Below are 16,765 nucleotides of genomic sequence, written 5' to 3'. Positions count from 1 at the left end.
TTTTTCAACATTCCTTTGACTATTTGGGTTTTTTTCTGGTTCCACACAGATTTTAGAATTATTTGTTTTAGCTCTGTGAAAAATGTGTATGATATTTTGATAGGGATTGTATTGAAAGTGTAAATTGTGCTCTGGGCAGCACAAACATTTTAAAGATGTTTGTTCTTCCAATCCATGAGTATAGGATGTGATTTCATCTCCTCAATTTCCTTCAAAAATGTTCTGTAGTTTCTAGAGTATAGATCCTTTGCCTCTTTGGTTAGGCTTATTCCTAGTTATATCATGGTTTTTGGAGCTGTTTTAAATGAAATTCTAATTATGGATCATTATTAAGATAAATAATAAGACACCCAAATCTAGACACATAAGAGCATACCTGCAGTAAACAAAACAAAACAAAAAAAATTTCCCCATAAGTAAAATCTTTAAAGTAACCAAAAATTGTGGGAAAAAGGAGCAGAGTGGGGAATAGATTATGTTCAAAGGAGAAACAGGTAGACACCTGATTTCTAAAGAGCAATTATGAAAGACAAAGGGCAGTGTAATGACATTTTCTGTATGATTAAAGAAAATAACTATTCACCTAGGATTTTCTATGCAGTGAAAATGTATATCGAAAGTAAGAGGAAATAAAGACATATACTTATTTTTAAAAATATTTTATTCATTTGTAAGAGAATGAGAGAAGAAAAGAGAAAGAGGGAGCACAAGTGGTGGGGAGGGGTAGTCAGAGGAAGAAGACTCCAGGCTGAGCAGTGAGCCTGAAGTGGGGCTCAATCCCAGGACACTGGGATCATGACTTGAGCCAAAGCCAGACATTTAATCAACTGAGCCATCCAGATGCCCAATAAAGACATTTTTAAGCAGAGGTTCATTACCTGGCAGTTCTCATTATGAAAATTTTAAAGTATGTATATGATGTATGTACCTAACGTATGTACATAAAGTATGTATATAATCCCAAATAGAAATTCTGAGATGTAAGAAAGAAGAAAAAAACTAAATACATAGTTCAACTTAAATGAACATTGAGAGTATCATATAAAAGTTATAAAAATGGTCAATTATTTTTTAAAGATACAAGACAGAAAACACAAAGCAACAATACACATAAGTTTGAAGCCAAGTAAATTGAGTTAAATGTATTCAAAATTCCTTGTATTAACATTATCCATGGACAGGAGAAATTCCTCACTAGGATATTAGCATATCAATAGTAGCAATATATGAAACAAATGAATGAAATCACAAGGAAATGAATGAAATTCAGTTTCCCTGAGAAATGCAAGGTTGGTTTAACATGAGCACATAATGTAATTCAACACATTGACAAATTAAAACAATTATCTCAATATATGCAAAAGAAACATTCATTCAACATTCATCCATTATAAAACTTAGAAAACTAGTAGTATAAGGGATCTGTTAATATAATTATAAAATAAAGACCCTCGGTGACCCCATAATAAATGCTCTTTGGTGTTCTCACCTTTTATAATCCTTTTCCCTTAAGTGTAGCCAAGATCTGTGACTTGACTCTAGTCATCAGAACATGGCAACTGTAAAGAAATCTTGCAGATATAATTAATTGTTAATTTTGAGTTAATCAAAAAGGGATTATTCTATGTAAGCCTGATTGAATCAGGTGAAATCCTTAAAAGACCACTGAGCCCTCTCTGCAGGGAAATTCTCATTACTGGCCTCATGAGTTAAAAAGCCATATTGGAGAGGTCTACCTGGCAAAGAACAAGAAACAGCCTTGCTACAGACTGAATATTTCTGTCCCCCCAGCTCCCAAATTAGTGTGTTAAATCTTAGTGTTCAATGTAATTGTATTTAGAGGTGGAGACTTTGGGAAATGATTACTCGTGAAGGTGGAACCCTCATGAATGGGATTAGTGTACGCATAAAGGAGTCCTGAGAGAGCTCCCTCGGCCCTGTGCAGTACGAAGAAACAGGAGGAAGGCCACCATCCATGAACCAGGAAACAGGCCCTCACTGGACACTGAATCTGCTACTGCCTTGAATTTGGACTTCCCAGCCTCCAGAACTGTGAGAAACAATGTAATAAGATAGTTTAGCAAGATAGGTGAATCTAAGCTCAATATGCAAAATAATTTTATTTCTATAACCTAGCAACAGGAAATGAAATTGACTTTTTAAAATAATATTTATAATAGGATCAAAAGTATTAAATAACTGGGAATAAATCTTAAAAATATCTGCAAGATCCTTATAGGAAATATTTTAAACATTGAGAGTTAATCAATTAAAATAGTATTTGGAAAACTCAGTATTATTAGAGAGAAAACACAAGCAGGGGGAGCAGCAGGCAGAGGGAGAAGCAGGCTCCCCAGTGAGCTCAGAGCTCGATGCAAGACTCAATCTCAGAACCCTGGGATCATGATCTGAACCACCCAGGCATCCCTAATCTCAATTTTATCATAAGGAAACATAAGAAAAACCTGCACTGAAAGACATTCTACATTACTGGAATTAACTCTTCAAAAAATTAAATGTCATGAAAATCTGGGAAAGACTGACTAAGGAACTGTTCAAAACTGAAAGAGACTAAGAGACACAACATCGGAATTAAATACATGGCTCTGAACGGGACCTTCCTTGCTGTAAAGGATATTACAGACAAGTGACAAAAGTTAAAAGAGCATGAGAATTAAATGATTAAATGATAGAACATATAGAATGCTTAGGTGGCTCAGTCGGTTAAGCAACTTCCTTGGGCTCACGTCATGATCCCAGGGTCCTGGGATGGTGTTCTGTATCAGTCTCTGTTTTCAGCAAGGAGCTCGCTTCTCCATCTCCCTTTGCCTGCCACTCTGCCTACTTGCACTCTGTCTCTCTCTCTGTCAAATAAATAAATAAAATCTTAAAAATTGTATAGTTAACACAGTTTGAATGGGTGGAGCTATATGCAGATTTTTTCAATAAATACATGACAGTACTGTCAGTGTATTTTCTCTTCCTTATGATTTTTTCTTTTTTTATTAAATTATTTATTTTAAGAAAAACAGTATTCATTATTTTTTCACCACACCCAGTGCTCCATGCAATCCGTGTCCTCTATAATACCCACCACCTGGTAACCCAACCTCCCACACCCCCGTCACTTCAAACCCCTCAGATTGTTTTTCAGAGTCCATAGTCTCTCATGATTCACCTCCCCTTCCGATTTACCCCAACTCCCTTCTCCTCTCTAACACCCCTTGTCCTCCATGATATTTGTTATGCTCCACAAATAAGTGAAACCATATGATAATTGACTCTCTCTGCTTGACTTATTTCACTCAGCATCATCTCTTCCAGTCCCGTCCATGTTGCTACAAAAGTTGGGTATTCATCCTTTCTGATGGAAGCATAATACTCCATAGTGTATATGGACCACATCTTCCTTATCCATTCATCCGTTGAAGGGCATCTTGGTTCTTTCCACAGTTTGGCGACCGTGGCCATTGCTGCTATACACATTGGGGTACAGATGGCCCTTCTTTTCACGACATCTGTATCTTTGGGGTAAATACCAAGGAGTGCAATTGCAGGGTCATAGGGAAGTTCTATTTTTAATTTCTTGAGGAATCTCCACACTGTTCTCCAAAGAGGCTGCACCAACTTGCATTCCCACCAACAGTGGAAGAGGGTTTCCCTTTCTCCACATCCTCTCCAACACATGTTATTTCCTGTTTTGTTAATTTTGGCCATTCTAACTGGTGTAAGGTGAAATTCCAATGTGGTTTTAATTTGGATCTCCCTGAGGGCTGGTGATGATGATCCCTTTTTCATGTGTCTGATAGCCATTTGTATGTCTTGACTGGAGAAGTGTCTGCTCATATCTTCTGCCCATTTTTTGATATGTTTGCCTGTTTCAGGTGTGTTGAGTTTGAGTAGTTCATTATAGATCCTGGATATCAAACTTTTGTCTGTAATGTCATTTGCAAATATCTTCTCCCATTCCGTGGGTTGCCTCTTTGTTTTGTTGACTGTTTCCTTTGCTGTGCAGAAGCTTTTGATTTTGATGAAGTCCCAAAAGTTTATTTTCGCTTTTGTTTTCTTTGCCTTTGGAGACATATCTTGAAAGAAGTTGCTGTGGCTGATAAAGAAGAGATTACAGCCTCTATTCTCCTCTAGGATTCTGATGGATTCCTGTCTCACATTGAGGTCTTTTATCCATTTTGAGTTTATCTTTGTGTACGGTGTAAGAGAATGGTCGAGTTTCATTCTTCTACATATAGCTGTCCTGTTTTCCCAGCACCATTTATTGAAGAGACTGTCTTTTTTCCACTGTATATTTTTTCCTGCTTTGTCGAAGATTAATTGACCATAGAGTTGAGGGTCCATAGCTGGGCTCTCTACTCTGTTCCACTGGTCTGTCTGTCTGTTTTTATGCTAGTACCATGCTGTCTTGGTGATCACAGCTGTGTAGTAAAGCTTGAAATCAGGTAACATGATGCCCTCAGCTTTATTTTTGTTTTTCAACATTTCCTTAGTGATTCGGGGTCTCTTCTGATTCCATACAAATTTTTAGGATTATTTGCTCCAGCTCTTTGAAGAATACGGGTATTTGATCAGAATGACATTAAAAGTATAGATTGCTCTAGGCAGGATAGACATTTTAACAATGTTTATTCTTCTGATCCAAGAGCATGGAATGGTCTTCCATCTTTTTGTGTCTTCAATTTCTTTCATGAGTGTTCTGTAGTTCCTCAAGTACAGATCCTTTACCTCTTTGGTTAGGTTTATTCCCAGGTATATTATGGTTCTTTGTGCTATAGGAAATGGAATAGATTCTCTAATTTCCCTTTTTATATTTTCATTGTTAGTGTATAAGAAAGCCACTAATTTCTGCACATTGACTTTGTATCCTGCCACGTTGCTGAATTGCTGTATGAGTTCTAGTAGTTTGTGGGTGGAGTCTTTTGGGTTTTCCATATAAAGAATCCTGTCATCTGTGAAGAGAGAGAGTTTGACTTCTTCATTGCCAATTTGGATACCTTTTATTTCTCTTTGTTGTCTGATTGCTTTTGCGAGGACTTCTAATACTATGTTGAACAAGAGTGGTGAAAGTGGGCATCCTTGTCTTGTTCCTGATCTCAACGGGACGGCTGCAAGCTTTTTCCCATTGAGGATGATATTTGCTGTGGGTCTTTCATAGATCGATTTGATGAGGTTCAGGAATGTTCCCTCTATTCCTATGCTTTGAAGCGTTTTAATCAGGAACGGATGCTGGATTTTGTCAAATGCTTTTTTCTGCATCAATTGAGAGGACCATGTGGTTCTTCTCTCTTCTCATATTAATTTGTTCTATCACATGATTGATTTGCGAATGTTGAACCATACTTGTAGCCCAGGGATGAATCCCACCTGGTCATGGTGCATACTCTTTTTAATGTGCTGTTGGATTCTGTTGGCTAGGATCTTGTTGAGAATCTTAGCATCCATATTCATCAGTGATATTGGTCTGAAATTCTCCTTTTTGGTAGGGTCTTTGCCTGGTTTGGGGATCAAGGTAATGCTGGCTTCATAGAAAGAGTCTGGAAGTTTTCCTTCTGCTTCAATTTTTTGAAACAGCTTCAGGAGAATAGGTGTTATTTCTTCTTTGAAAGTTTGGTAGAATTCCCCAGGGAATCCGTCAGGTCCTGGGCTCTTTTTCTTTGGGAGGTTTTTGATCACTGCTTCAATCTCGTTACTAGATATCGGTCTATTCAGGTTGTCGATTTCTTCCTGGTTCAATTTTGGGAGTTTATAGTTTTCCAGGAATGCATCCATTTCATCTAGGTTGCTAAGCTTATTGGCATATAACTGTTGATAATAACTTCTGATGGTTGTTTCTATTTCCTTGATTTTAGTAGTGATCTCTCCCTTTTCATTTATAATTTTATGTATTTGGGCTTTCTCTCTTTTCTTTTGGATTAGTGTGGCCAATGGTTTATCGATCTTATTGATTCTTTCAAAAAACCAGCTTCTAGTTTCATTGATATGTTCTACTGTATCTCTGGTTTCTACCTCATCAAACTCAGCTCTAATCTTGATGATTTCCCCTCTTATGTGTGGAGTTGGTTTGATTTGTTGTTGATTCTTCAATTCTTTAAGGTGTAGAGACAGCTGGTGTATTCTAGATTTTCTATTTTTTTGAGGGAGGCTTGGATGGCTATGTATTTCCCCCTTAGGACTGCCTTTGCTGTATCCCATAGGTTTTGGACTAAAGTGTCTTCATTGTCATTGGTTTCCATGAATTGTTTCACTTCTTCTTTGATCTCCTGGTTGATGCAAGCATTCTTAAGCAAGGTAGCCTTTAGCTTCCAGGTGTTTGAGTTCCTTCTGAACTTTTTCCTTGTGATTGAGCTGCAGTTTCAAAGCATTGTGATCTGAGAATACGCAGGGAATCATCTCAGTCTTTTGGTATCAGTTGAGTCCTGATTTGTGACCCAGTATGTGGTCTATTCTGGAGAGGGTTCCATGTGCACTTGAGAAGAATGAGTAGTCTGTTGTTTTAGGGTGGAATGTTCTGCATATATCTGTGAGGTCCATTTGGTCCAATGTGTCATTCAATGCTCTTGTTTCTTTTTTTTTTTTTTTTTTAACTTTTTATTTTTTATAAACATATATTTTTATCCCCAGGGGTACAGGTCTGTGAATCACCAGGTTTACACACTTCACAGCACTCACCAAAGCACATACCCTCCCCAATGTCCATAATCCCACCCCCTTCTCCCAAACCCCCTCCCCCCAGCAACCCTCAGTTTGTTTTGTGAGATTAAGAGTCACTTATGGTTTGTCTCCCTCCCAATCCCATCTTGTTTCATTTATTCTTCTCCTACCCACTTAAGCCTCCATGTTGCATCACCACTTCCTCATATCAGGGAGATCATATGATAGTTGTCTTTCTCTGCTTGACTTATTTCGCTAAGCATGATACGCTCTAGTTCCATCCATGTTGTCGCAAATGGCAAGATTTCATTTCTTTTGATGGCTGCATAGTATTCCATTGTGTATATATACCACATCTTCTTGATCCATTCATCTGTGGATGGACATCTAGGTTCTTTCCATAGTTTGGCTATTGTGGACATTGCTGCTATAAACATTCGAGTACACGTGCCCCTTTGGATCACTACGTTTGTATCTTTAGGGTAAATACCCAATAGTGCAATTGCTGGGTCATAGGGCAGTTCTATTTTCAACATTTTGAGGAACCTCCACGCTGTTTTCCAGAGTGGCTGCACCAGCTTGCATTCCCACCAACAGTGTAGGAGGGTTCCCCTTTCTCCACATCCTCGCCAGCATCTGTCATTTCCTGACTTGTTGATTTTAGCCATTCTGACTGGTGTGAAGTGATATCTCATTGTAGTTTTGATTTGTATTTCCCTGATGCCGAGTGATATGGAGCACTTTTTCATGTGTCTGTTGGCCATCTGGATGTCTTCTTTGCAGAAATGTCTGTTCATGTCCTCTGCCCATTTCTTGATTGGATTATTTGTTCTTTGGGTGTTGAGTTTGCTAAGTTCTTTATAGATTCTGGACACTAGTCCTTTATCTGATATGTCGTTTGCAAATATCTTCTCCCATTCTGTCAGTTGTCTTTTGATTTTGTTAACTGTTTCCTTTGCTGTGCAAAAGCTTTTGATCTTGATAAAATCCCAATAGTTCATTTTTTCCCTTGCTTCCCTTGCCTTTTGCGTTGTTCCTAGGAAGATGTTGCTGCGGCAGAGGTCGAAGAGGTTGCTGCCCGTGTTCTCCTCAAGGATTTTGATGGATTCCTTTCGCACATTGAGGTCCTTCATCCATTTTGAGTCTATTTTTGTGTGTGGTGTAAGGAAATGGTCCAATTTCATTTTTCTACATGTGGCTGTCCAATTTTCCCAGCACCATTTATTGAAGAGGCTGTCTTTTTTCCATTGGACATTCTTTCCTGCTTTGTCGAAGATGAGTTGACCATAGATTTGAGGGTCTATTTCTGGGCTCTCTATTCTGTTCCATTGATCTATGTGTCTGTTTTTGTGCCAGTACCATGCTGTCTTGATGATGACAGCTTTGTAATAGAGCTTGAAGTCCGGAATTGTGATGCCACCAACGTTGGCTTTCTTTTTCAATATCCCTTTGGCTATTCGAGGTCTTTTCTGGTTCCATATAAATTTTAGCATTATTTGTTCCATTTCTTTGAAAAAGATGGATGGTACTTTGATAGGAATTGCATTAAATGTGTAGATTGCTTTAGGTAGCATAGACATTTTCACAATATTTATTCTTCCAATCCAGGAGCATGGAACATTTTTCCATTTCTTTGTGTCTTCCTCAATTTCTTTCATGAGTACTTTATAGTTTTCTGAGTATAGATTCTGTGTCTCTTTGGTTAGGTTTATTCCTAGGTATCTTATGGTTTTGGATGCAATTGTAAATGGGATTGACTCCTTAATATCTCTTTCTTCTGTCTTGCTGTTGGTGTAGAGAAATGCAACTGATTTCTGTGCATTGATTTTATATCCTGACACTTTACTGAATTCCTGTATAAGTTCTAGCAGTTTTGGAGTGGAGTCTTTTGGGTTTTCCACATATAGTATCATATCATCTGCGAAGAGTGATAATTTGACTTCTTCTTTGCCGATTTGGATGCCTTTAATTTCCTTTTGTTGTCTGATTGCTGAGGCTAGGACCTCTAGTACTATGTTGAATAGCAGTGGTGATAATGGACATCCCTGCCGTGTTCCTGACCTTAGTGGAAAAGCTTTCAGTTTTTCTCCATTGAGAATGATATTTGCGGTGGGTTTTTCATAGATGGCTTTGATGATATTGAGGTATGTGCCCTCTATCCCTACACTTTGAAGAGTTTTGATCAGGAAGGGATGCTGTACTTTGTCAAATGCTTTTTCAGCATCTATTGAAAGTATCATATGGTTCTTGTTCTTTCTTTTATTGATGTGTTGTATCACATTGACTGATTTGCGGATGTTGAACCAACCTTGCAGCCCTGGAATAAATCCCACTTGGTCGTGGTGAATAATCTTTTTAATGTACTGTTGAATCCTATTGGCTAGTATTTTGTTGAGTATTTTCGCATCTGTGTTCATCAAGGATATCGGTCTATAGCTCTCTTTTTTGGTGGGATCCTTGTCTGGTTTTGGGATCAAGGTGATGCTGGCCTCATAAAATGAGTTTGGAAGTTTTCCTTCCATTTCTATTTTTTGGAACAGTTTCAAAAGAATAGGAATTAGTTCTTCTTTAAATGTTTGGTAGAATTCCCCCGGGAAGCCATCTGGCCCTGGGCTTTTGTTTGTTTGGAGATTTTTAATGACTGTTTCAATCTCCTTACTGGTTATGGGTCTGTTCAGGCTTTCTATTTCTTCCTGGTTCAGTTGTGGTAGTTTATATGTTTCTAGGAATGCATCCATTTCTTCCAGATTGTCAAATTTATTGCCGTAGAGTTGCTCATAGTATGTTCTTATAATAGTTTGTATTTCTTTGGTGTTAGTTGTGATCTCTCCTCTTTCATTCATGATTTTATTTATTTGGGTCCTTTCTCTTTTCTTTTTGATAAGTCGGGCCAGGGGTTTATCAATTTTATTAATTCTTTCAAAGAACCAGCTCCTACTTTCGTTGATTTTTTCTATTGTTTTTTTGGTTTCTATTTCATTGATTTCTGCTCTGATCTTTATGATTTCTCTTCTCCTGCTGGGCTTAGGGTTTCTTTCTTGTTCTTTCTCCAGCTCCTTTAGGTGTAGGGTTAGGTTGTGTACCTGAGACTTTTCTTGTTTCTTGAGAAAGGCTTGTACGGCTATATATTTTCCTCTCAGGACTGCCTTTATTGTGTCCCACAGATTTTGAACTGTTGTATTTTCATTATCATTTGTTTCCATGATTTTTTTCAATTCTTCTTTAATTTCCCGGTTGACCCATTCATTCTTTAGAAGGATACTGTTTAGTCTCCATGTATTTGGGTTCTTTCCAAACTTCCTTTTGTGGTTGAGTTCTAGCTTTAGAGCATTGTGGTCTGAAAATATGCAGGGAATGATCCCAATCTTTTGATACCGGTTGAGTCCTGATTTAGGACCGAGGATGTGATCTATTCTGGAGAATGTTCCATGTGCACTAGAGAAGAATGTGTATTCTGTTGCTTTGGGATGAAATGTTCTGAATATATCTGTGATGTCCATCTGGTCCAGTGTGTCGTTTAAGGCCTTTATTTCCTTGCTGATCTTTTGCTTGGATGACCTGTCCATTTCAGTGAGGGGAGTGTTAAAGTCCCCTACTATTATTGTATTGTTGTTGATGTGTTTCTTTGATTTTGTTATTAATTGGTTTATATAGTTGGCTGCTCCCACGTTGGGGGCATAGATATTTAAAATTGTTAAATCTTCTTGTTGGACAGACCCTTTGAGTATGATATAGTGTCCTTCCTCATCTCTTATTATAGTCTTTGGCTTAAAATCTAATTGATCTGATATAAGGATTGCCACTCCTGCTTTCTTCTGATGTCCATTAGCATGGTAAATTCTTTTCCACCCCCTCACTTTAAATCTGGAGGTGTCTTCGGGCTTAAAATGAGTTTCTTGGAGGCAACATATAGATGGGTTTTGTTTTTTTATCCATTCTGATACCCTGTGTCTTTTGACAGGGGCATTTAGCCCATTCACATTCAGGGTAACTATTGAGAGATATGAATTTAGTGCCATTGTATTGCCTGTAAGGTGACTGTTATTGTATATGGTCTCTGTTCCTTTCTGATCTACCACTTGTAGGCTCTCTCTTTGCTTAGAGGACCCCTTTCAATATTTCCTGTAGAGCTGGTTTGGTATTTGCAAATTCTTTCAGTTGCTGTTTGTCCTGGAAGCTTTTAATCTCTCCTTCTATTTTCAATGATAGCCTAGCTGGATATAGTATTCTGGGCTGCATGTTTTTCTCGTTTAGTGCTCTAAAAATATCATGCCAGCTCTTTCTGGCCTGCCAGGTCTCTGTGGATAAGTCAGCTGCCAATCTAATATTTTTACCATTGTATGTTACAGACTTCTTTTCCCGGGCTGCTTTCAGGATTTTCTCTTTGTCACTGAGACTTGTAAATTTTACTATTAGGTGACGGGGTGTGGGCCTATTCTTATTGATGTTGAGGGGCGTTCTCTGAACCTCCTGAATTTTGATGCTCGTTCCCTTTGCCATATTGGGGAAATTCTCCCCAATAATTCTCTCCAGTATACCTTCTGCTCCCCTCTCTCTTTCTTCTTCTTCTGGAATCCCAATTATTCTAATGTTGTTTCGTCTTATGGTGTCACTTAATTCTCGAATTCTCCCCTCGTGGTCCAGTAGCTGTTTGTCCCTCTTTTGCTCAGCTTCTTTATTCTCTGTCATTTGGTCTTCTATATCACTAATTCTTTCTTCTGCCTCATTTATCCTAGCAGTTAGAACCTCCATTTTTGATTGCACCTCATTAATAGCTTTTTTGATTTCAACTTGGTTAGATTTTAGTTCTTTTATTTCTCCAGAAAGGGCTTTTATATCTCTCGAGAGGGTTTCTCTAATATCTTCCATGCCTTTTTCGAGCCCGGCTAGAACCTTGAGAATTGTCATTCTGAACTCTAGATCTGACATATTACTGATGTCTGTATTGATTAGGTCCCTAGCCTTCGGTACTGCCTCTTGTTCTTTTTTTTGCGTTGAATTTTTACGTCTTGTCATTTTGGCCAGATAAGAGTAAATGGAGGGGCAAGTAAAATACTAAAAGGGTGGCAACAACCCCAGAAAAATATGCTTTAACTAAATTAGAAGAGATCCAAAATCGTGAGTGGGGAGAAAGGGGATAAAAAGAGGTTCAAAAAGAAAGAAAGAAGAAAAAAAAAAAAAAAAAAAAAAAAGAAAAGAAAAAAAATTTTTTTAAAAATAGAAAACACCTGAGAAAAATGTAAAAAAGAAAAAATATATATATTAGATAAACTAGTAAAAAATCGTTAAAAAAGAAAAAGGTAACAGTTAAAAAAAAAAAAAATTTTACCCGAGGGCGAGAAGAAAAAGAAAAAAAAAAATGAAAAAGAAAAAATTAAATTAACTGCAAGACTAAAAAAAATCACAGGAAAAAAGCCATGAGTTCCGTGCTTGGCTTTCTCCTCCTCTGGAATTCTGCTGCTCTCCTTGGTATTGAAACCGCACTCCTTGGTAGGTGAACTTGGTCTCGACTGGATTTCTTGTTGATCTTCTGGGGGAGGGGCCTGTTGTAGTGATTCTCAAGTGTCTTTGCCCCAGGCGGAATTACACTGCCCTTACCCGGGGCTGGGGTGAGTAATCCGCTCGGGTTTGCTTTCAGGAGCTTTTGTTCCCTGAGCGCTTTCCGTAGAGTTCCGTAGGACGGGAACACAAATGGCGGCCTCCTGGTCTCCGGCCCGGAGGAGCCGAGAGCCCAGGGCCCCACTCCTCAGTGCGCCCTCAGAGAACAGCGCCCAGTTATTCCCGTCTGCCTGACCTCCGGCCGCGCTCCGAGCTCACCGAGCCTGCGACCGGTTCAAGGTAACACCGAGCTGTGAGCTTACTGTCGGCTCTGTTTCTGTAGCCGGCTTTCCCGTTCCAATACCCGCAAGCTCTGCGACACTCAGACACCCCCGATCCTTCTGTGACCCTGCGGGATCTGAGGCCACGCTGAACCCGCGTGGGCTTCACCCCGGTTTAGCCTCTGGAGCGATGTCCCTCAGCGGAACAGACTTTTAAAAGTCCTGATTTTGTGCGCGGTTGCTCCGCAGCTTGCCGGGAGCCGGCCCCTCCCCCCGGGGTCTATCTTCCCGTCGCTTTGGATTCACTTCTCCGCCGGTCCTACCTTTCCGAAAGCGGTTGTTTTTCTGTTTCCAGAATTGCTGTTCTTCTTCTCTTCGGTCTGCCGATGGATTTTCAGGTGTTTGCAATCTTTAGATAAGCTATCTAGCTGATCTCCGGCTAGCTGAAGCAGTCTCAGCTTGCTACTTCTCCGCCATCTTGACTCCTCCCTAGAGTCAATGCTCTTGTTTCTTTATTGATTTTCTGCTTCGATGATCAGTCTATTTCTGAGAGAGGCATGTTAAGATTTCCTACAATTAGGGCGCCTGGGTGGCTCAGTGGGTTGAGCCGCTGCCTTCGGCTCGGGTCGTGATCTAGTCCCGCGTCGGGCTCTCTGCTCAGCAGGGAGCCTGCTTCCTCCTCTCTCTGCCTGCCTCTCTGCCTACTTGTGATCTCTCTGTCAAATAATTAAATAAAATCTTTAAAAAAAAGAAAAAAAGATTTCCTACGATTAGTGTATTCATATCAATATGACTATCTTGATTAACAGTTTTCTTAAGTAATTGGCTGCTCCCATATTGGAAGCATAGATATTTACAATTGTTAGATCATCCTGGTGGATAGTCCCTTTAAAGATTATGTAGTGTACTTCTTTATCTCTGACTACAGTCTTTAGTTTGAAGTCTAATTTCTCTGATATGAGAATCGCTACCCCAGCCTTCTTTTGAGGCCCATTGGCATGAAAAATGCTTCTCCATCCCTTCACTTTCAGTCTGGGTATATCTTTAGGTTCAAAATGGGTCTCTTGTAGAGAACATATAGATGGGTCCTGTCGTTTTATCCAATCTGCAACCCTGTGCCGTTTTAGGGGCACTTTAGGCCATTCACATTGAGAGTGATTATTGATAGATACGTTTTTATTGACATTGTGTTACCTTTGAAGTCTTTCTTTCTGTAGACTGTCTCTATATTTCTGTTCAATGCTATTCTTAGTATTTTTACTCTTTTATTAAACCCCCCTTAATATTTTCTGCAGTGTCGGCTTGGTGGTTGCATAGTCTTTTAAGCATTGCCGGTCTTGGAAACTCTTTATCTTTCCATCTATTTTGAATGTCAGTCTTTCTGGATAAAGTATTCTTGGCTGCATGTTCTTCTCATTTAGTGCCCTGTATATATCTTGCCAGCCTTTTCTGGCTTGCCAGGTCTCGGTGGACAGGTCTGACGTTATTCTGATGGGTTTCCCTCTGTAAGTAAGGAGCCTCTTTGACCTAGCGGCTTTCGAGAGATTATACCTACAATTATAATTACTCAATTTGAGTATCAGGTGTCGTGATTTTTTTGGGAATGTATAATCTTGGGTGGAGACTGTTCAGCGTCTAGTACATGAATGCTGGTTCCATTCGCGAAATTGGGAAAATTTTCACGAAGGACTTGTTCCACTATATCTTCTAGATTTCTTTCTTTCTCCTTCCCTTCAGGGATTCCAATAATTCTGACGTTGGAACGCTTCATGGCATCATTTATTTCCCTGATGAAGTTTTCATGGTTTCTAAGCTGTTTGTTCCAGGCTTCCTCCTGATCCTTTCTCTCTGTTTGTACTCCAGATCACTAATTCTATCTTCTGTCTCAGTTACCCTAGCTTTGAGAGAATTTAGATTAGATTGGAACTCATTGAGAGCATTGTGAACCTCCTCCCTGGTAGCTTTAAGCTCCACCCTAACATTGTGAACATCATCTCCCATCGCTTTCAGCTTGGCCCTAATCAATTCCGTTTGGTCATCCATGGCTTTCTCCAACCTAGCTATTGCCTGGATAATTGTTAGCCTCAATTCTCTTTCCGACATATTGTCTATGTTGATAGCCGTTGGCTCTGTTGCAGAAGGTCCATCCTCTGTATTTTTCTTCTATTGGGCATTCCTCCTCCTAATCATTTTGGTGGGAGATGACTGAACAGATGTAGCTGGATGTATCGACTGTGGTGCAGTCAATACTGGAACACTTCTGAGTAATCAAGATTCCCCACCCAAACGAGAGACAAAAGAAAAGAAAAAGAAAAAAAAAAAAGAAGAAAAGCAAAAAAAGAGAGAGAGAGAGACAGAAAAGAAAGGGAAGATGAAAGAGAAGGTTCAGCACAAATGGGCCCCAAGGTAAGAATTATGAAGTAGACAAACAAAAACAGACAAACAAAAAGACTGATACAAGTATATGACAAGAGAAAATATATATATATATGCAAATAAAGGAAGAACCTCATCAAAAGGAACCCCAAGTGTAAGATTTATATGCTATCAGGACAAACACAAAAACACAGAAACACTGGTGGAAGAAAAAGATGGGAGAGTGGTTATAAATTCTCAGTGTGTGTGAGGAAGTTTGTTTTGATTCTTCCTGGATGTATCCTGATATCTTTGTTAAAGGACTCAACTTTCCTAAGATAAAGGGGAATTAAAAATTGGTTTACCTATAGGGGTAGTATTGATTGGGGAAAGGCAGTATTGATTCAAACTTACTTTGAAGTTTAACTCTGTATGAATATTAGACGATAAAAGTAAAAAGGAATAAACTAGATTAAGCTAAACTAAAATTTAAAAAAAAAGAATTCAAAAAATAGAAATGCAAAAGGAAAACATAGGTGTATGTATCAAAAAGTTCAGGTTAGAAGGTTATTATGAAATTTGATGTACAGCTCGCTGTGATGGTAAATAGGTTTAAAAAAATTACCTATGTATACAAAAATGAACCAGAATAGTGGGAACAAGTGAAAAATAAAAGTTTTCCTATGAGTTAGTGGTTGTTCTCTTGTATTATTTCCCCCCCTCTTTTTTTCTTTCTTGGTTTGTTTTCTGGGGGAAGGGTCTGCCAAGTGGGTTTTCAGTCAATGTTGTTCCTTGTGTTAAGTCCTCCCGTTGCCCTCAAGGGGGTGGGCTCTGAGGAAACTGTTTTTTTTTTTTCAGGCTTTTGTTCTCTGGTGGTTCTTATGTTTGTGCACTTTTTTTTTTCTCTCACTTTGACTGCTTTTGATGGTTTTTGTAGTTTTACAGGAAAGCAAACCGTACCCTGATCTCCCTCTCAGAGAGAAGCCTCAGTCTGGCTGCAGAGCCTAAATAAGTTCCCCCTTGGCTGCTGGCAGAGCAGGTTCTAAGTCGCGGTCCCTGGGGATATAAGATCTTTTGCTTGTACCCAAAGCCAAGGCAGTGGCAGCTGTCTGGGCAGCTCCAGACCACCAGAGAGGTTCCAAGCAGCAATAGCACACTGAGATTTTCCCGCTGGCCCAGGCTGGGAGTGCCTGGTCTTTCTGCATCTAAGAGCGCCCGGCTTGCTTGCACACACCAATTTCAGGGGAGACTGTGGGTCGCCCATGGGTCTCAGGCTGTGAGAATGGGGTGCAGGTCCTAAAGCACCAGGCTGGGCCCTCCACAAACCTCTCTGGGGGGAGAGTTTGGTCTGAAACAATGGCGCATATCAAAGAGCACTGGCTGGGCCCTCCGTGAACCTCTCTGGGGGGAGTTTGGTCTGAAACAATGGTGGGTATCAAAGAGCACTGGCTGGGCCTTTGTATCTCTCTCAGGGGAGTATCTCAGACTCTATAGCAGGGTTTCAGCATTCTGCCTCCCAGTGTGGCTCCCATCCCCTCACAGGAAATGGACCCCAGGGTTCTCAGGTGCGCTGGTGGCTTAGGGACCAAGAGCTGGTTTCTCCTCCCCACTCTCTCTGCCTTAGAACCAGTGGAGGCAGTCTTGGGACTGGGGACTTAAGCCCCTGTCCCTAGCAACCCCGATTCAGACAATTTCCCCCCACAATTCTTTGCTCTTTTGGAGTGCTTTCAACCAGTCTCTAAGTTAATGCTGGACCCCAGACGCAGGGCACTCTTGCTTGATTGGGGTATTACTTTCCAACCAGTCGCCTCTGGTGGCTCCCTCCCCCTTTTGTTTATCTTCCCATATCAGTCCAACTTTCCCACTCAGCTTTATCTGCCCACTGGCGTCTTCTGCCCCTGTAGAGATCCAGATGTGTATAATTCTGA

Source organism: Mustela nivalis, assembly GCF_964662115.1.
Source record: "Mustela nivalis genome assembly, contig: HAP1_SCAFFOLD_1323, whole genome shotgun sequence".
NCBI lineage: Eukaryota > Metazoa > Chordata > Mammalia > Carnivora > Mustelidae > Mustela > Mustela nivalis.
Note: the sequence above shows the minus strand (reverse complement) of the source record.